Source organism: Palaemon carinicauda, chromosome 18 (genome assembly GCF_036898095.1).
Source record: "Palaemon carinicauda isolate YSFRI2023 chromosome 18, ASM3689809v2, whole genome shotgun sequence".
Lineage (NCBI taxonomy): Eukaryota > Metazoa > Arthropoda > Malacostraca > Decapoda > Palaemonidae > Palaemon > Palaemon carinicauda.
The window spans coordinates 1,538,508-1,560,484 of record NC_090742.1 but is presented as its reverse complement, the minus strand read 5'-3'; the positions used below and the strand labels follow the sequence as shown (position 1 = coordinate 1,560,484).

Here is a 21,977-nt window from a genome sequence, read left to right as displayed (position 1 = left end):
GTTTCTTAAGGCCTTCCTTTAAATCTAATCTCCCTATAACCTCAACATCTAACCAAGATCTGCCCTAAAGTTATGGTCTCATCATCAATGGGCAAATGTTTCCATATAAATTTTTATTCACGCCACTGTGTAGTTATATATGGCAGTCGACACAGTCTAAAGTTATGATTAAAGAAAACTTTAATAGTGTCTTTCAATAATAACATTGCGGAATTTTATCGACTTCTAAAACTATTTTATTCCATTTAGAACCGCGTTCTCAAAGGTTAATCTTAGTCATTCGCTTGTGCGATGGAGTAATACTGTACTTCTCTTCAACTAGTCTATACAAAAACTTTTCTGCCAATGACAGTAACTTTCCTTCATATTTAACAATATGCCCTCGTTCTTAGAAAGTTAATTTAACTTTTCAAACTAAGACTGCAATTAAAATTCTACGTAACAAATATTTCACAAGACGGCTAAAAGGCTTGGGCACATCAGTAATAATAAACACTAATACACATTGTTTTTGACCTTATGCTCCAAGTATTTACGACTTCATAAATAGAATCTTCTGGTAAGAAACGGCTCTTAGTCCTTTCCATTATATTGACGTTTTCAGCGAAGCTGTCTGGTATTTCCATGGGGTCTACCTGTATCAGAGGTTAAGTGGACTAGTCTATTCGAATAAAGCAGTTTTCCTGTGCCCTGTTTCCACTAATAATTCAGACGTCCAAAGACCACAATCCCAGTAGTGCAGTAGACCAAAAAAGAAGGGAGAAGGGAAAACATTCCAAAATGCAATTTTTTTTTTTTTTTTTTTTATAAAATTATCAGCTCAGACAAATCCAAGAGTTTACAAAAACTATTTTGATCATTGTCATAAGCCAATTAGTATTTTATAATTTAATCACCACCCTTTGTTAATCATTGTAATATAGTGTGTTCTATTATTCAATGTTATTCCTTGGATATGTATTAATATTTCCAAGATCGAAAATTCAATAAAGAACCGTTGGGAATAGAGTTATCAACCTTTGTTTGCAAGTTGCATATACCACAAGAGTAGATTGATAAAGATGTTAAGTCACATTACAATACATAGAAAATATTTATAAAATCTAATTTCATAAACAATCCCAATTCTCTCGTCATATATGAAAGTGTATAAAGTTTCTGAAAAAAATATAAGAAAAAAACCACCTTTGATAATTTTAATGTAAAAGTCTATGCCTACAGTGGTTGCTCAGTGCCTTTCTATAATCAACTCCCTTTCCAAACATAACTATCTTCAAGACCTTAGAAAATAAATCTTCATAGAATTCCAATTTCACCTCTGATATATGAACGTGTATGATGACTGCAATGTAAACCTTATGGACTTGAATTTGGAAGATAGGCAAGGACTTTTTATCAAAGCAAATACATAGTGACGTCAGTACGCCTTTAAGCCCAAAAATGGCTGCTCCTTCAGTTTCCAAAAATAACTCAAGGCCTGACAAATGGGCGTGAATTTAATATATCGTTAGGAACCTGCTCGCATGAAGTCTTCTTATGAATCTGGAAAAGAAAGGAGAAATAAGAGCTTAGTTTTTTTTATATTTCGAAAATAATCCAACAATTGCTATTTCGTGCCAAATAAATTCTTGGAAGATCACTAAATTGGAAATTCGATAGATAGACTTTGCTAAATAGAACAAAATTGGAAGTTTACTTTATTAAATTTACTAAATAGAACAACTCTTTTTAACTTTAGAAAAAAATTGCTTTTCTTATTAGGCCAAATAAAGTGTACCAAATTGGAAGTCCACTACATACAAATCTTAGTATATATGCCAAAATAAGTATACAATTACATAGAAAAGCTCAGTATACCTTAGTCTAAAATCTGCCAGCTTCCGGAGACCTAGTGTGTCCCGAACACTAGTTACCTCCAAAGGTTGCTTCAAGGCTTTGGGACTGCCGTCAACAATTCCACGAACTTCCACTCCTATCCAGGATCTATATACCTTTTCTATAGACTTTACCCCTGTCCACAAGTTCTTGGCCACATCTCCAAGACATTCTCCATGACCAACAGTAATGGGGTTACTGGGGCCCAGCTGTAAATAAATATTTTCTTTTACTACGAAACATTTATTATCTTACAATTTATAACCATTCGAGAATTTTTATCATACATCTAAATTCCACATCACCATTCCACATCACCATCTTGTTTGGAAAAGTGATAAAGTTCCCAAATAAAAAAAATTTCAAAATACAGAATCTGTATTATATAAAACACCATAAACTTTGAAGCTAAATTCAAAAGCCACTGCAACTTTTCAGAACACTCTTCAGACACATTAGTTCACATAGGGCTACCAAAAAGTATAAACTTTCACACTAAATATTAGGTTAATTTCTAACAAAGTCCTCCCACAAATTCTAACTAATCTAAGTTTACTAAAAAATTGAATTTAATGACACTTCATCTTATAGGAACAGCATTAGGGTTAAAATCCAACAAAATCCTTAGTCATACCTTTAGTAACGATATACTTTCATTACAATGATCAGTTTTTTATACTTTCATTACAATGATCAGTTTTTTCCATAAGTTAAAAATCTTAAAAAGGGATCCGATTAAACTTCAGAATAACTGATAAAACTTTAGAATATTAATCAAACCTTATTTATGTGGTTCCAAATTAATGAATTAGTTTTAATCTTTATATTCAAATTTCATAGTATACCCATGAATTCAATCATGGAAATGTTAAGTTAATTAAACTTACTTGGAAGGCATAAAGGAACTATTGGAAAAAGTATTTTCAATTGCATTCAAGGTTGAAATTATCTCCGTATTAGCCTCAATTATCAGGTAATGTTCGAAAAAGTTCAGAGAGACTTCTAGTGCTGAATTGGAGCAGTCGAGGTCTTATCCAAACCAGAGCCATCGCTACAACATGTAAAGTAATTTCAATTAGTAACTGCTAAATTTAGATAGTGATATCAGTAAATTTCTGGCCTATTCAAGTATGAAAACTTGAAAAATTTATTTAAGGTTCCCTGCCGATAAAACACATTCAGATTACTATAGGAAAATACGAAGTACCTTTTTTAAAAGTAAACTTTTAACCTTTAACTCAATCCTTATGACCGCTCTCCAACCCAATATTCAGATATCAATGTTGTCACATTTGTGAATTTCAGCCTTGGCTGTCTCTAAATGGGTGGAAATTTAGGTAAACTAATTTCACAACTATGCATTATGAGTATATCAGACATTACTGAATGTATAATGAACAATTGTTACCTTATATAGGAGACTGTGCAACTGGAGAGAACCGTGCAGTTGCAGTATGTAGTTACAGTCAAGATAAAGAGACTGGTAAGACCAAATGATGCTCAGAGCACTGCTTCGAGATGTAAGGACTACACATACCGATGAGATGGCTACATCGTTCTAAGGCGTGCAGAGATTCTAGAGAGAGAAAAGGAAGAAAATCAGCAGCAGAATTCAGACCAGCGTCCAGCAATTAAACCAAAGTTTACAGTCAAACTGACATTTTAGACTATCCCATGTCCTACTATACAGTGTAGTGTTACTAGGTTTAATTTAAAGAGTAAGTTGTACAGTTTGCAGACCAACCAGGAGTGCCACCACCAGAGAAACCATTACTAACTACGACAAACAGCAAGACCAGTCGAGTTACTCATCGCCCGAGTTGCACAACCTTAGTAAAATAAGGTAGAAAAAATAGCAATACTAACGCCCTCTTCTCCCCCACTAGGTTTGATCTCAGTAATTATGAAAAACAGTAAATAGCTCATTTATAAGACTCTTCTATTAAGAAAAAAATATTAAAAGTACCCTCTCTCTTTCCACCAATCCATTGCGTTTTACATTGCATATTTTTGGCACCTTTTATCAACACATCAAGAATAAACATAGCATCACAACGACCAGTTTAACAACACTGGTCAGGAAACAAAATACAAATCATTAATACTTACTAGTTTGTATAGGTGCTGTGGTTGGATCCATCTTTACTGCGACTGCTCCCATTATACCCACACCTTTAGGAGAAAAAAAAAATGCTGAATTTTAAGAATTATTTAAAACACTAATTAACAAAGAAATCGTGAAAGACTATTATACTTAACATGTGGATGTTTAGACAATGAACTCATTACCAGCTACAGCCAATTTCTCTTTGCATTTGTTTTACACAGTCACGCTGCTATTCCCTGCAATGGTCAGATTTTAAGGACTATAGGCTAAGTATAGCTTTATTACATGAACACTCCTCTGTGGGCACTAAGTACATATGAGAAATCACACTTGTCAACTTTAATCCTACTCTAATTAGGTCCTTTCGTATTGCTATACAGCCTCTGCTCTGCCATCCCATCCTTGAAAAAGGATTTAACTTTTACTCTTTTCTAGTAAAACCGTCATACTAGGGGGCTAAACTACACTGCCACACATCTGGGCATATGCTGAAAGTTAATGAAGTTAAAGAAATAAAAGTTGAAGGGCTCTTATTGTGCATCTAAATCTTTCTGAAACTATAATAACTACACTACTTTAAGAAATAAAATCGAAGAGCTCTTATTGTGCAATATCAATTTTCTGAAAATAACATACTCCCCTAATTTAAATATTAAACACTAAAGATAAATCATAGAACTTCCAGACCAGTTGCACCTGTGAAGTTTGCACCAGCTGCCATCAATCTTTCAACAGAACCAAGTAGGATATTAATATTTAAGTTTATATTAAGAGCAATAATAAATAACAGCACAGGAAGAATCTAACCAATTTTCTTTGGCATATAAACTTATGTACAGCTTCCAATTTTTGGAGAATTATTTATCTGTCGCAGTGATAATTTAAGAAAAAATACCTGTACGATAAACAAAACTAGAATATTCAATAAATGGCATTTATAAAGTATTTTGGTGCAAATGGACAGGTCACATTATCCCCATAACTAGTTTTTAATTACCGACATTTCCAACTGAAATCATGAGTATTAGCCAATCATAGCCATATACTTTAAGAACGCAAAAAAAAAAAAAAAAAAAAAAAAAAAAAAAAAAAAAAAAAAAAAAAAAAAAAAAAAAAAAAATTCCTTAACAAGTCATAGTTAAAGTGCAGTTTCGCAAGTGCTTCGATAATGTGCAGTGTGAAATGCTGAACGCCTTTGAATGCATACGATATAACTACCTTGGACCCTGTTAAGAGTAGAGCGCTCCCCTGCAGTATGGGAACGGAATGAACAGCCCTTAAGCAAGTAAAGTACGTAACTTATTACTAGTGTAAAAGTAGGGTTCCCCTACAGCATGGGAACAGGAAAGCAGCCCTTGAAGAAAGTTAAATACGTAAGGTAATAACTGAAAAATTTTCCCCTGCAGCATGGGAACAGAAAAGAGGCCTTTAAAGTAAGCAAAATACATAAAGTATTAAAAGTCATGTAAACTCAAAAGAAGGATTAACCTTCAATTAGACGCATACTATTCCACCGTAGTCTATAAGGGTGTTTAGTGGGAGAGTTTAAGGAAAGTGACAATTTCCTTGTCTAAATGGGACACATCCTAACCATACGCTGGACCAAGCAATTTAAAAGCATTTACCCCTTTGCATCAATACAAAGTACTCTTAAATGTACCATATTGCCAATGAATAACCTAAACAAAACATTGCTAAATATTTTAAACCCACGTAAAAAATAGTCTTAAACTTTCGATAAGCTATATTTTAAAATACTTTAAGCCCACGTAAATAATAGGAGTCTTAAAATTTAGATAAGATATTTTAAAAACTTGCAGAAGTTACTCTCAACTTTAAACTCTCCGCGAGTTAAAAAAAAAAATTCTCCTACAAGACAAATCCTTATATTTTAACTGGTCGAGATAAGCTTTATACAGACAAATAAACTAAATTTCAAGTAATCTCTAAGAAACAATCTCTCCAAGTTCAGATGGTAGAAAACTTTTAAAACTTCAAATTACTATTAGATCGTTAGAATAACTTTTTAAAAACGCTAACTTACACGCAGAAGTCACTCCAAACACGAGGCTTCAATTTTAAAAGGAAATCCCTTATGATGACCTACTCAAATTTCCATAAAAAAAAAAAAAAAAAAAAAAAAAAAAAAAAAAAAAAAAAAAAAAAAAAAAAAAAAAAGACGCAATTTAGAAAAAATTAAATTTAAAGTCGCATAAATATTACTCAAACAGATGTGGACAAAAGTTTTAACCTGAAGATAACACATTGATCTGTACTTTAAAAAAATACTAATTGACATGCGATCGTTATCACTGTGCCAGTTAGAAATAAACTACCAAGTATAAAAGAATAATTTTCAAAAAACGAAAATCAGGCATGTTTTTAAACCTTACGACGAACGTACCAAAATAGTAATAGCATAAAAAAATAAAAAAGTTGCTAAACTAAAGTTATACGTTGATATAATTCAATCAATGCTTCGAATACTGAAAAATACCTTCCAAAGAATATAAAGTAATTAAAATTTATGAAAACCGAAATTAAAACTCGTGAAATCTGAACATTAAAAACGACTGAAGTTCCAAAATATATAAATAGTAATAGACATTAGGCGGCTACATTAGGCGGCTAAGAGTAACCTCGTGTAACCTTAACACTGAAAATGGCCTACGTTCCTAAAACGAGTAAAACCTAGTAAAGAAAATTAAAATACACAGCATTACCTATAATCAAATCCAGAGCACGAGACAAAAGGTTCTACTCTTTCTCGAGGCGTGATCCGTCACCCTACAACTGTCGGTGCTACAGTTAAAGGTCTCTCATCCCATAAACAAATATAAGAGTAATACCGGTATATCTTAAGATGCCTTATCACTCACGGATCGTATTCCACGAAGCCCGATATAAAGCTCCAACTTCAAACTCAATTGACTTTCTCAAACCTTCCCTATCCAAGACTCCCATATCACCCAATATATGGCGTAACATTATCCTGAAGGAAGGATAAACTATGAAGATAAACGTGGATTACAATGTCTTTTGCACAAAATACTTTACAATATATATTGCACACAAATCTTGAGGGTTTTACCTGTCACAGATACTCCGTGCATAGCAGGATCAACCTTCACTATCCAAGACACGGCTCTCAACCACATACAGCCAAACCTCAACCTGAAGGAAGGATAAACTATAAAAATAGACATAGTGTAACTGACTTGTACACAGAATACTTAACCATATATACAAAGAAATCTTGTAGGTCCAGCACGTAACAGATTTTTCATGTATGGCAGATTGTATACAACATCACTCACAAGTAAAAGTTATATCACAATCCACTGAATATTCAAACCTTCCTTCATAATGCAGTACTTCTAACTAATATGTATAAGAGTCTTACCTCCGAAGACGGCAACGGAGCTTGCCTTTCTTCACCTATAATTGCCTAAATGGCATTCTGCTTAATTACCACTTAACAGACAGTTCAAATGCCGGTAATTATTCCGTAATTAGAGTGTAAATGTCCGGGTGGACAATTAAGATTTCAAAATTACTCTAAGTTTCGTTTATATCTGCTATACATGTTCTAATTGCCTTTATAGATAACACATTAATTAGTCTCTCATTGTTATCTTACTTATAAATAACATTAGACTGTTATTGTCAACTTGCTTATAAATAACATTAGACTGTTATTGTCATCTTGCTTATAAATAACATTAATTAGCCTCATATAAAGTCCTGCAGATTACGGACTCCTTGACCAGATGTCTACTGCTAATTCAATCCCATTTCTGCTGAAAAATGACAATTTTAAAATTGTTAATTTTAACCTCAAAATATGTCATATATGAAACGTCAGAAGTTTAATCTTATTCAAATCGAAGTGAAGTAAATATGTTGTAATGGGTATCTTTGAGGGAATTATATATATATATATATATATATATATATATATATATATATATATATATATATATATATATATATATATATATATATATATATATATATAGAGAGAGAGAGAGAGAGAGAGAGAGAGAGAGAGAGAGAGAGAGAGAGAGAGAGAGAGTTAGTAACCTGGTTTTATAGTAATTGCTAAAATGCAATTAGAAAAAGTCATAATAAATCTATGATTAATAATAAAATAATATTAAACTCAACTGCAATATCACGGCTATATAATATTTGAGTCGGATGGATGGGGACATGGAAATATGCGTCCTGCAAGTCGAGGGACACCATCCAGTCCCCTGGACGTACTGATGCCAGCACTGACTGAGTCGTCTCCATGGAGAACTTTGTCTTCTTCTCCACTAATATGTTGAGAGCGCTGACATCCAGGACGGGTCTCCATCCGCCCGAGTTCTTGGGGACCAGAAACAGGCGATTGTAAAAGCCTGGGAAGATAGATCCCGAACCGGTTCTATCGCCCCCTTGTCTAGCATTTGATTGACAAGGTCTACTAGGGCCTTCTGTTTCCCCGGATCTGAGTACCGGGCTACTAAGGCCAGCGGAGCATCTGCGAGAGGAGGTTTTTTCAGAAAGGGGATCTTGTATCCTTCCTTGATGACTGAGAGGGACCAGGTGTCCGCCCCTCTCCTCTTCCAAGACTGCCAAAAACCTGACAGTCTTGCGCCTACTGTCTGGAGGAGACGAACTTCATTTTCTGGAGCGAGGTCTGAAAGAACCCCTGTTAGATCTTGGTCCTGATTCTTCCCTTCTCCCTCTAAAATCTGGTCTTGAAGTAGTCCTGCCCCGAAAGGGCTGCTGGAATCTCCTTTCCTCCCGTTTCAAAGAAGAAGGAGGGGCTGCCAAGGGCTTACGAGCAGAACGAGATAAAAGGTCTTGGGTGGCTTTTTGGGCCAGAGAAAGCGTAATGTCATTAACCAGGGACTCGGGAAAAAGATGTTGAGAGAGGGGGGCGTAAAGAAGCTCAGACTTTTGTGCATTGGTAACAGACCTAGAAGTAAAAGAGCAAAGCAGAGCTCTCTTCTTTAGGACCCCAGCTGAGAACAGAGCAGCCAACTCATTCGCCCCATCTCTGAGGGCCTTATCCATACAGGACATAATACTGGTAAGGTCCCTAGATCCTTCCATCTGTTCAGTTTTCCTTGCGAGAGTCTCAAGCGACCAGTCTAGGAAACTAAAAACCTCAAAGGCTCTAAAAATACCTTTGACGAGATGATCCAGCTCCGACATCGACCACATGACCTTGGCTGAGTTGAGAGCATGCCTTCTAGCAGAGTCCACTAAACCAGAGAAGTCACCCTTGGAGGAGGAAGGCACTCCCAGACCCAAAGGTTCTCCAGTTGCATACCACATACCCGCTCTTGAAGCAAGACGAGCTGGTGGAAACGAGAAGGAAGTCTTAACTGTTTGTCTCCGCTCCATCATCCAGTCATCAATCTTCGTGAGAGCCTTCTTTGCGGAGATAGACAGCTTCATCTTGATGAAGGCCGACTGTTTCTTGGCCTTCTTTCTGTTAAATTGGGACTGAGGAGATTGAGGGGCAGCAGGTTGGAATTCCTCTCCAAAAAGTTCAAGAAGGGAGCGAAAGAGAACTTTGTAATCTCCCACAGCGTCGGCAGGATTATCATCGTCATCAGAAACATCCTCGAGGTCCTGATCCACATCTGCAATATCCTTCGAAAGAGAAGAAGGATCCTTAGAACCCGACAAGGGCAAATCAAAGGCATCATCCTGCAAAAGACGGGTTGCATCCTGGAGTCCCGCGGTAGAAGAATCCTTGGGACGAGAGGCAGTATCGTCCCGAAGAGGCAGGGTGGTATCGCCCTGGGACCGAGAACGAGAGGCAGAGTCGTTCTGACGTCGAGAGCGAGAGGTGGTATCGTCGTGGCGGCGAGAATGAGAGGCGGTATCGTCGTGGCGTCGTGAACGAGAGGCGGTATCGTCGTGGCGTCGAGAACTAGGGTCTGTATCGTCGTGGCGTCGTGAACGAGAGGAGGTATCGTCGTGGTGAAGCGAACGAGAGGAGGTATCGTCGTGGCGAAGCGAACGAGAGGAGGTATCGTGCTGGTAACGTGAACGGGAGGCGGTATCGTCTTAGCATCGAGAACGAGAAGCAGCATCGTTCGATAAGGTATCGTCCCGGTATCGAGAACGAGAAAACGTATCGCCCTGGTATCGCGAAGAAGTATCGCCTGGCGAAAGCACACATTCCTCATCCTGGCGTAGAGAGGGAGAAGTTTTCTTTAAAGAAGAACTCCGTTCTCTCTTAGAAGCAGACTTCTTAATCGGCAACGAGTCGTCTTTACGTCTGTCAGACTGGGCGTGAGGGCGGCTAAAGGCTTGTACTAAAGTCAAAAGTTGTTCCTGCATGACAGACATAAAGGATTTAGCAACATTAGCTGGGTCTTGCGGCCCCGAAGGGGGGGGGGGGGCTGACGAATAACACTCGTAGAAGGGGGGAGGATCTTCGGCAGCAGGCTTCGCCCTTTTCACAGGCACGGAGTCGAAATCATCCTCCGACGGACAAGGTTCATAACTGCTAGAACCGGGAGAGAAAGAACGAGACCGTTCGTCGCGGTTCCATCTCCTCTTAGTAGGTCTTGAAGCTTCAAACTTCCATTTACGTCTGGACGAATTCGGAGAAGAAAACAACACATCCGACACGTCTTTCCCGTGACGGTCAAGAGCAGCCTGGGAATCAACAACAGGACTGTCTGAGGCGACGGCTGACCGAGGGTACGTACCTCTCACCCCCTTTCGGTCATCGACGTACCTTCTCCCTTGGTCCTGGGAGCTTGGTAGAGGTCTAGACCTAGGGGTATGACAGATTCGGTCAGTCGCCACCTCCACTGCACTAACACAAGCACTTTCACTTTCCTTACCTTCAAAGGCCTCCAGTTGTTCTTTAATGGCCTTCAACTCGGCCGCCAGGCTAGTGTACCGAGGGTCATCCGTAGATACGGAACCTGTAGGATGTGCAGGAGTTACTACCTCAAGGGAAGGATCAACTTCCAAAGAGGAATCAATAATAGGATCAATAGATAAATCTACGCTAAGTTCGTCTTCCTTACCACTAACAGACTTAGACTTAGACCTAGAAGCTCTCCTAACTCTATCGAGCTCTAGCTTACGCACATAGCGCTTCATAATTAACCAATCTTTCTCATCCAAAACCTTACATTCCCCGCACCTATTATCAAGGGCACAAACAAAACCCCTACAATTAGAACAAACGGTGTGAGGGTCTACCGCCATTTTCGGTAGTCTCACCTTACATTCCTCATTCGCACAGATACGGTAATGACCCTTTTCACTCATAATGAAAAACAGCAAAAAAGCTAAGAGAAAACAAAATACAACGATCGCCAAAACCCCAAATCAGAGTACTTCACCAAAAAAGCAGACTGGTACACCGAGCAGGGAAAGCGAAGAAAAACTCTAAATGACGGACCAACGTGTTGTCGATCCGGCCGGCAGAGATGAACTGAAGAACAGAAAACGGGAATGATTCCTCCTACCACCCTTTAACGGGTGTTACCACCCAACCACCACAAGGCGGTTGCCTAGTTTAGAAAAATTCTGCCGAAATAGAGATAATTAGCTATGTATATATAACTGCCAGGTAAGTTCTATTCATAAAAAAATATGTTAATAAACTCCCAAAATAAGTTTCCTAAGAAATTGCAGTCTACTTTATAGGTCATAATCAGATTGACAAGGTGTAGGGTATAGTTGGTAATTTTCAAAAACGTAGTAGACAAGCTTGATTTGATAACTGCTATATCCAATGTCAAGCAATTTTTATTTATTGTCTATCTACCTACCCATTTACTGGAAAAAAAAAATAGCCGGTACCGTATTTTGGCTTTAAACCTTCACCAATAATTATCGTCAGAATGATGACACAATGAGGCTCCACCCACTTTGGCCTGGTTATAATTAAAAAAAACACTGAAGGCTATCATGGGCATTGTTGGATCAGAAAATTTAAATTCTGACTATAGAAACTCATTTCTCGAGTAGTTTTAAAAAGTGCTAAATGATCCTCAAGGATCCCATCAGTTGGCGTAAACGTTTAATTCATGTATACTACTGTTGCGGCACTACTGCTACAGTAGTATTACTACGCTAGCACAGATATCCCACCCACATTTATGTATCGTTCCGCCATTCATAAAGTCTTTGTCATGTTTTTTCACTGTGCAATAAGCCATGGCCTCCTCAGACATTAAGTTTAACATTAGATGATAAGTTATTTCGTTAAGCTGACAAATTATGGCAACTGGGTATGTTATTGCCGATGAAGCTAAAGATAAAGTATGGTATCATTCCTTCATTGCATTTTCATCTTTACTATTATTTGTTTTGCTACATGTAGTAATTATTTTAAAGGATAAATGAATTATGTTCACTTTACTCCTATAAATTCTCATTAGATGTACAAATAAAACTCCTAAAACTATTCCTGATTTATTTACAAAATGCAGTCATGGCCAAAACATAGCCAACACGGTCGTACGGCCTAAGAAGAAGAAAAAATTATATCGGATGATCCGTTGGTCTGATGGAGAGTTTAGCACAAAATTCTTATTTTAACAAAAATAGTTCTATAAAGACTGTTTACATACAATCTCTCTCTTTCTCTCTCTCTTGGTGGCATAGTGAATAGTTAATGGAAATGTTCAAAAGCCTGAATGACATTACAAGTATTATAATCATGTTACGCTAAATACAAATCAGACCATAAACATTGGATTTAAACTAGAAACTGAATAATTACCTATTCAGGCTATAGTAAATATGGCCACGGGCTTTCTCTTGACTGTATAAAGTTGCAAGTCGTAAGACAAATGCAGTTTTGCAACCACGGGGGCAATTCCAAATCCTGCTAGCCATTCTTGACTGTTATGGGTTTCAGAGCCGATGGAACAAGGTGAATGGGTGTCTGGTGGATGGGCGGGGCCAAATTTTGTCAAAAGGTGTTTACATTGCTTACGTAATGAATGTTTTCGACTCTTGGCTCGGTATCACTGCCCAGGGCGTCGGCTAGATTATTTTTACTCTATCAAAATTAAAACTGTTGGGTTTAGGTTATTAATAATGCTGACAAAATTTGCGTGTGGTTGTAAAATATACATATGTGAACTTTCAGCAACATCCGATGCTTTGATAAGGAGCAAAGTCCAAAAAAACGTGTTACAGAGGCCCTGAATCTCATAGTAAATATCTATTTAGACTCAAGTACCACATTTAGGTCTCAACAACAAAGGAATACTGGAGGAAATGGGACCATATTCCGACACTAATCTCAGCGGTTAGCATTAGCCGATCACCTCTGCAGCGAGAGAGAGAGAGAGAGAGAGAGAGAGAGAGAGAGAGAGAGAGAGAGAGAGAGAGAGAGAGAGAGAGAGATTACAGTACATCTCTACCTCCACTAGGTATATCTATGAACCTTTTTCACTCAGCGTTGTGAGTTAAAGCCTATTAATAAATGAATACGCTCGAAGTGTATTTTAATTAGGAAAGTAAGAGTTAGACATGCTTATGACCCATATAGACTATTCGAAATTAGTGTGAATTATGCAATAGGAGGAAGAACGTTTAGTTATGCTGCACCGGGGCTCTTCAACGACCTTCCACTTAATGTCAAGAATAGCAAAAATGTGGCAGCCTTCAAAAAAAAAAAAACCTGAAGATTTATTTTTTTGGAAAGCGTTATAATAGTGATCTGAAAACTATTAAGCCTGAATACAAATTCTAGCGAATAACTGAAATGATACAGAGCAAAATATTAACTGGAAAGAAATTATTTTCACACACAAAGGCCCGCTTGAACAGACCCTTAGTGGCTGATGGAGGGCGAGAAATAAACCCCTAAAAGAAAGAAAAGTAAAGTCCCATGCACCCTGCGTAAGAATGCTTACACGCTTACAAGCACATGCAATTAAAGTTTTTACAGACTGAGGTCTCGAACTTTCGCACATTTCTACAAATATTTCCTTGAGGAAGAACCAGGAATAATCGGAATCTAAAAATTAATAACGTGGACACGAGATCATGGAATGAAACGACACGTAAATATTTACTTGAAGGAGAACCAGGAATAATATGGAACTAAAAATTGATAACGTGGACATGAGATCATACAATGAAACGACACGTAAATATTTACTTGAAGGAGAACCGGGAATAATATGGAACTAAAAATTGATAACGTGGACATGAGATCATACAATGAAACGACACGTAAATATTTACTTGAAGGAGAACCAGGAATAATATGGAACTAAAAATTAATAACGTGGACACGAGATCATGGAATGAAACGACACGTAAATATTTACTTGAAGGAGAACCAGGAATAATATGGAACTAAAAATTGATAACGTGGACACGAGATCATACAATGAAACAACACGTAAATATTTACTTGAAGGAGAACCGGGAATAATATGGAACTAAAAATTGATAACGTGGACACGAGATCATACAATGAAACGACACGTAAATATTTACTTGAAGGAGAACCGGGAATAATATGGAACTAAAAATTGATAACGTGGACACGAGATCATACAATGAAACGACACGTAAATATTTACTTGAAGGAGAACCGGGAATAATATTAAACTAAAAATTGATAACGTGGACACGAGATCATACAATGAAACGACACGTAAATATTTACTTGAAGGAGAACCGGGAATAATATGGAACTAAAAATTGATAACGTGGACATGAGATCATACAATGAAACGACACGTAAATATTTACTTGAAGGAGAACCGGGAATAATATTAAACTAAAAATTGATAACGTGGACACGAGATCATGGAATGAAACGACACCTATATATTTGCTTGAAGGAGAACCAGGAATAATAGGGATCTAAGAATTGATGACGTGGACACGAGATGAAACGACACCTGAATATTTGCTTGAAGGAGAACCAGGAATAATAGGGATCTAAGAATTGATGACGTGGACACGAGATGAAACGACACCTGAATATTTGCTTTAAGGAGAACCAGGAATAATATGGAACTAAAAATTAATAACGTGGACATGAGATCATGGAATGAAACAGCTGCCAAAATGAAAAGTGTCTGTTATTCTCTCAATAGGACTTTTCTCCATTCTCCTAGCGTCTAAATCCTAGGAAAACTAATTAGAATATCCATCTAATTAACCCTATTCACTTCCTCGTGCAACTGGTGGTGGCTGAAAGCTACTTAATGGAGTCTCAGAAACAACAGCTGTTGGAATTTCCATCCTTAAGGTCATTCTTACTATTTCAAACTTTGTAGACTATTTATTCGGTAATTTATTAAGTACGAAAAGCTTTTAGGCGAGCTCCTGAAATCGCGGTCTGCTAAACAGCGAGTTAAATTTTAAAACTAATAACCTAACTATTTGTTTATCATAAACATGCACAAGTTATTTGAAGAATTATAAAACAAGACCGTTCTAATTGTCAATTCCTCACTCGAACTCATGTCCAGCACACTGCCAGGCAGGGACGTTACTTATAGGTTACAACAAACACCAAAATGGCATTAAGGGACTCTGTTTCTGAAATTTGCAACTTTACAATGAAAGGGAATGACAAAATATAACTTACAATTCACCAAAATGAGTTAAATATATTTCAGTACAATTTTCTAAACTTTTCCTATACAGAAAAGTGAACCCAATTTACTCTTTTCTTTAGAAATAAATCCTTAAGCAACTTCACTTACTTCACCAACCTTAAATATCAACGTTTCATTTCAGAATAACCTCTTTCTTATAATGACTATATTGAAAATAAAACTTATTCCGAGACTCTAAAGGCCATGTTAACAAAATACAGCACAAAATCAAGCCCCTCACATACACAGATTGCCCGGACCTTATTTCCGGACGGGAGCTCTTAGACACTGTTATAAACCCAAGCAAAATCAAGAATGCCGAAAGTCTGAACTCAATAAATACAAAAGAGCTCTTACCACCTACAATACGAAACCCTTCACCAATTACGTTCCAAATGGGCGAAGCATCTGTCCACAAAGTGGTCATTTCTAGGGGCCAAACACGGCCTTCGACCAAACCCAGGCCGTCCACACACATTTTGAAACCCTCTGCTAATTTACATGATTTTAACCGCTGTTCTAAACTACAAATGGCCCCAACTCTAAATTCTAACTTATTTGTTAATGGTTGTAATTCTGATGAAGTGGCTTCTAGCTTTCCATAATTGATTAAAATTATATTTGAATAATGCATTTATTGAATTATTGCGTATGGGAGGTTTTGTATACTTATCGACTATTAATGCGTTTATTGCATTATTGCGTATGAAAATTTGTGCATACTTATCGACTTTTTCTACGCCCAGGAGTTCATGAATAAGCAGCTGTAATTTGACCAAGGGTTGAGTGTAATAAGTCTAAATAGCTAGAGGTGATACTCATTTGATATTTGGTGCCTCAATAAATCTAAAGAACCAAACTTCTAGGGAAAAAAAAAATACTTGAATAAAAAAACCCCACTTGAAAAAAAACACACCCAACTTCTTAAAAAAACCCAACTTCTTGGAAAAATAAACCTTAACTTCTTGAGAAAATCAACCTCACTTCTTGGAATAAGAACCCCACTTCATGTGTCATTAAGCATTATGAGATTATACTTTCCCACCTTTGAATCCAAAGAAAAAGAAATAGCAACGGAAATTAAAACGAATAACACTGTAGTTTTAGAATATGAGTGTCCATAATTAATAAAGGCCCCCGTGCCGAAAGGTACACTAACAAAATTCGAAGCAAAGCTAAGCTTTTAAACTCTGAGCAGACCGCAAGGAGGGTTGGGAGCCTACATTGAATAATATGACCTTTGAAATATGAATGTAGAAGGAAGAAGCTGGACTGCAAGATGGAGGTGTAGTAAAAGGATAAAAAACAAGTAAGGAAAGCTATGCGTCAATGCAATCCCGCAAAATCCCTCAATGTAATGCTTACAGTTTACCGTATTAGGCAGAGAGAGAGAGAGAGAGAGAGAGAGAGAGAGAGAGAGAGAGAGAGAGAGAGAGAGAGAGAGAGTTAGTCAGTTTTCATTACTGGTATTGGGTATGGAAAATGAGACCCTGATTTCTCCTTTGCCTTATTCTATATTTACATCTTCCAAAAACAACTTAAGCACCAAATAGCTATGAAATCCGCACAAGAGAAGGCTAGTGGGGATTCGCACGCAATTTCTATAACAACTTATAGCTAGTTTAGCTTGCATACCGTAATTGAAAAAGTTTGTGCAGACTTATAATTGGTTATATACCATAACTAAAAACGTTTTTGTAAAGAGTATAAAATACCTAAAGTTCACGTCACTAGTCCATTTTTGGGGGGAGGGGTAAATAGTCATTTGAGATAGTCTAGTTGGTTGAAAGTAATCTCATTAGTCAATATTGGTGCCACATGCTTGTGTTACATTAAAGGAGTCGAAATCCTTTAATATGTTCCACCGCCAGGTTTCCACATGCAGACGTCACTACCAGGCGACACAGAAGGATATTTAGATTTACAAAGTATAAAGATTTATCGATTAAATATCGACTTAAATCTATTTAAAATTGACTTCGTGCCTCCCTTGGGACCACCATTACTGACTGAGTGTAAGCTATTGTTCCAAGACGGTCCAGGGTCAATGTCTGGAGTCCATTGCTTTGAAATGTATATACTCTCTTACCTACTGTACATAAAAATCAACTTTCTATGTAATCCTGCTGCTGATGCTGCTTTTGTTGTTGTTGTTGTTGTTGTTGTTGTTGTTGTTGTTGTTGTTGTTGTTGTTGTTGTAGTAGTAGATTGCCTGGCCCGTGTGGCCAAGCACGGGCTCTTGCAATTCTGTAGTTGTTTATCAAAATACTGCTGAATCATGTCGTTAGGTGGAAAGTGGTAGAGCTCCAGTTTTGAATAGTCTTGTAACAGGACATATGCGTTCTGTGATGAACAAAAACTCATCTTCTGGCTAAGGATACCCTCTGGAAATTCGAGAATACATAATTAAAATATAGTACGGAAATGATTATCATAGACAGTTTTCTTATGGACATTACACTTGACATAAGGGTCATTGATGTTTTAAGTCTTTCAGGAAAAAAGTCGAAAACTTCCTTATTTTCTGAGTGTTATGATAGGTTTGGCAATTTAAATGTACAAGGCAATTGATTCTGCAAATATTTTTGCTTAATAGAGAATATAGTAAATGGCCAAGGCATCTTCGGGTCCTGCTTGAAACCGAAGAATTTGGTCAGACACAGGACGACGATTTAAAGGCCTCTCATGAATGGCTGAGGCAAGGGACAGTGACATTGCCCTATCAAGCAGGACAATACCCAAGAGACTGATCATCCATACATATGATCAGCGCCCAAGCCAACTCTCCACTCAAGCTAGGAACAATGAGGGCCAGGCAATGGCTGCTGATGAATCAGCAAATAGATCTATAGGCTCCCCCCCCCCAAACCCCCCCATATTTAGCTCACAAGGAGGGTGAGGTTGCAGCGACCAATGGAGAGGAAGAAAGGATTCGTGAGAGTTGGACCAGATAACTGACTGCAGATATAGATTAGAATGAAGATTATTTCAATGCAAGGAAACAAGGTGTGATAGTATTGTCATTTTTAAAGTTATGAATTTTTATGCATTAAGAAGGGTTATTAAACAAAAACAGTATATAATCTCACAACAGTAAAAGACCTTATTGTGAAGTTTTAGTGTAGCCTGATATTGATGCCTACTACCTTTTCTCATTCTATTATACAGAAATAATGGAAATATATATAAACGTCTCATGCCAGAGAGAGAGAGAGAGAGAGAGAGAGAGAGAGAGAGAGAGAGAGAGAGAGAGAGAGAGAGAGAGAGTTACAAATTTTAGGTTAACGGTAACCTGACTACCGAGCCTAGCAAAGTTCTTTTCGGACTGACCCTGGAAATGATAGAAAAAAAAACAAAGAATATATAAATATCTTTTTTTTCCGTTTTTACGTTTGGTAATAATTTGACATAGCAATAACTGAGAAATCGGGACCATCTGCTAGAAATCCTACCAATTGTTCGTGAAATGTATTCGCTTTTGATAATCAAGGTACGGACTGTCAAGCAGCAAATGCTGGACTGCCGTGATTGATTGACATTTCTCTGGATTGTGATATCAGATATATTGAAGTGACGCAATCCTAGAGCATCGACAGGTTTGCCTCTGAAGATGAAATGAATTGATCATATGATTGACCAATATGGTCATCAGGATGACACACTTCCTTGTCTCTTGGGATTACGACAACCAAATGTGTTAATATATGCTTCATATTTCTTAACATAGGTGTTGGTTAGGTGGTTCAAATTTCGTACAATTATTGTTAAATTATCGTTTACTGAAACTGTTCAATTGGAAAATGGAACAGAGCTAACGTTGGGAGAGAGCGTTTTCTGTATTACATTTAAAGCAGTTTCGTTTGAATACAAGTCCATTCTCCAATAACCAAGTTATCTACCTATCAATTTGGGTCCTATGCCCTTGCACAGGGACCTAGGAGTCCACTCAGTGACCAGATGCAACTTTAAAGAACTCTGCAGTTGCGCCATGAAGTAAAAGAAAAATGTTAGAAAACAGGAATAGAAGAAAAGAATTGGGAACGGAGGTATAGCAAGTGGCTAAAAAGTCAGTACAGCAAAGACCCTTAAGTACTGCATACAGTGCACCATATGAGGAACACTAAAAGCCACATATACGGGATTTACAAATTTTGATAATCATTATCAACAGGAATTTATTACAATTAGAATATCTTCCTTACCCAAGGGTCACTTATAAAGGCACCCCCCTCAAGGACCACTAAGACTCATACCCCGAAAGGATTAAGGAAGACACCCCACGGATCACTATGGAATAACCCACTGAAGGGGCAATCAGTTGAGTATGCCTTCGCCACGCCCAAGAAGTCTTATTTTGTTCTTAACTCCACTGCGTACTTGTCTTTCAATGTTTCTTCTTCAAAATCTAATGGATTTGTCCTTGGGTCATACCCCACGTGTCCACCAAATTTTGTTGAATTTGGTTCGATAGATTTTGCGTAATGTTGCTCACAAACAAAAAATAAAATATTTACCATATACTTAACATTGCTATTATATTCAAAGTAATGCTGCGTACTTGTACTTTAATGTACTCAATCCAGATTGTTATAGATTTATCTTTGGGTCATACCCAGCAAGACTACCAAGTTTGATCAAATTCAGTACTGTAGTTTTTGTGTAAAGTTGGGCATAAACAAAGAATTAACAGGCAGGGGTGGATACATTCCCTTCGCAATTCGAATATGGCAAACGCAACAATGAACTTATACAATGGCACAGATGATCATATTTCATTCGTTAGATACGGAAGCTATTATTATTCCCAGCACAAATTAGCTATACAAAGACATAGCCAAACCGACCAGCTCTCGTACATTTCTTAGAGCAAATTCCTGTTTGGTTAAATCAAAATATATTTACCTACATCGGGATTTGAGAGCTAAATACACCGGTAATTAAAATTTAAATACATCAGTAATACATGAATCAATTACATGTGATTAATAATTTACTTAGAACAGTAATTAATCAGTTTACTTATTGAAAAACAATATGGCTACTCCCTTACCACAGTACAATATCAGGTAAATAATGTACTTTAATTACATCCAACGTCCTACCCAGGGGTCTCTAAGCTCTTTAAATATATCTAATACAACTGAATTACATTACTATATTTCATATCGTATCGAAACCAGTTATAGGCTACCATGTATCAATGACCATACCTACCTTAACAATCAAAACGAGGTATAACAAATGTTCCTACCTTATAAATTTCGAGATATCTTACCATGTTTTCACCTTCACTATACTGATAAAGTGACATTTAAGTTAATAAAAATGTCTTATTTAAACACATACAAAAATGATGCACTTCACTAAGACACTTTATAACCGCCATTTATGAAAACATAGTCCTATTTTGAAAACAAATTCAGCACGAATATGATGACATTTAAATAGAAAAATGTATTTTCTAAACGATATACAAAATAAATACACTTCACTAAGACACTTGATAATCGCCATCGATGAAAATAACATTTATAATCCTATTTTGAAATTAGATTTCACACGAATATTTGACTGACCTTCTCTCCTTCAAGGTTCCTGGGGAAATGCTCTGAAAACCGAGAATTTTTTCTAAGCCAATCAGAGACCTCCACCGGAAACTTTTTGGATTCCTATCTCCTATTGGCTGAAACTTTTCTCTTTTACTTATGAGCATGGAAGACCTCCTCCTATTGGTTGAAGATTTTTCCAGTAAATTTTTGTCTAAAGCTTATTTTCTCAAAAGACATTGACGTTTTCAACAAAGTATTTTAAAAATTTCACAGCAAATTTTTGTCTAAAGTTTTTTTTTTTTTTTTTTTCAAGAGAACATTGACACTTTAAACAAAGTATTCAACACAATTTAATATTTTTTATATATTTAAATGAATATACCAAATGGGAAAATTAATCAATTATAAAGTGTAGAAAGCAAAATTTAAATGTACGTGAAAATTAAAAACAGAAAAATCGAAATAAAATTTTCATAAACAAGCGATTAGTGGTTCTTCCAAGACTGTCTCTTGCATACAGTCACTGGCTGTAACCCAATTTAAAATCGCATAAAATTTTGGAGTTATTTATGTGTTGTTGGGACACCAAGGCTAAAGAATGATATCTAATTAATGTATTTTAGTAATATAAAAAAAACTTGGAATATTTTAGATTTATTATCATATATGTGAATAATGTGGTATTCGGTAGCCAAACATTATTCAAACCGGTAACAACTACAACAACAACAACAGCAATAATAATAATAATAATAATAACTAGAGGGGCACTCAGTAGAGCGCAGACCTCCGCCATGGCAGCTTATTTATTAACCTTTAGCTCGACCGTGACCTTGACCT

At 36.8% G+C, this 21,977-nt stretch overlaps 1 protein-coding gene across 8 annotated transcripts in view; it reads right to left on the bottom strand.

The window, feature by feature from the left end:
- Nucleotides 1–1,182: 1,182 nt before the first annotated feature.
- The window catches only part of LOC137657585 (uncharacterized), a 31,920-nt gene continuing 11,125 nt past the window's right edge, over nucleotides 1,183–21,977 (bottom strand). The window contains exons 1-5 of one of the 8 annotated variants that reach the window (XR_011047148.1): nucleotides 7,221–7,346; nucleotides 3,284–3,451; nucleotides 2,763–2,926; nucleotides 1,858–2,084; nucleotides 1,183–1,542 (exon numbers count right to left, since the gene is read on the bottom strand). The gene's annotated coding sequence lies outside the window, so the exon portion shown is untranslated. Of the gene's footprint in view, nucleotides 1,543–1,857; nucleotides 2,085–2,762; nucleotides 2,927–3,283; nucleotides 3,452–3,741; nucleotides 3,941–3,984; nucleotides 4,048–7,073; nucleotides 7,133–7,220; nucleotides 7,355–21,977 lie in introns of those variants that run through there. The other 7 variants (XR_011047147.1, XR_011047153.1, XR_011047155.1 and 4 more) reach the window with 7 other exon arrangements.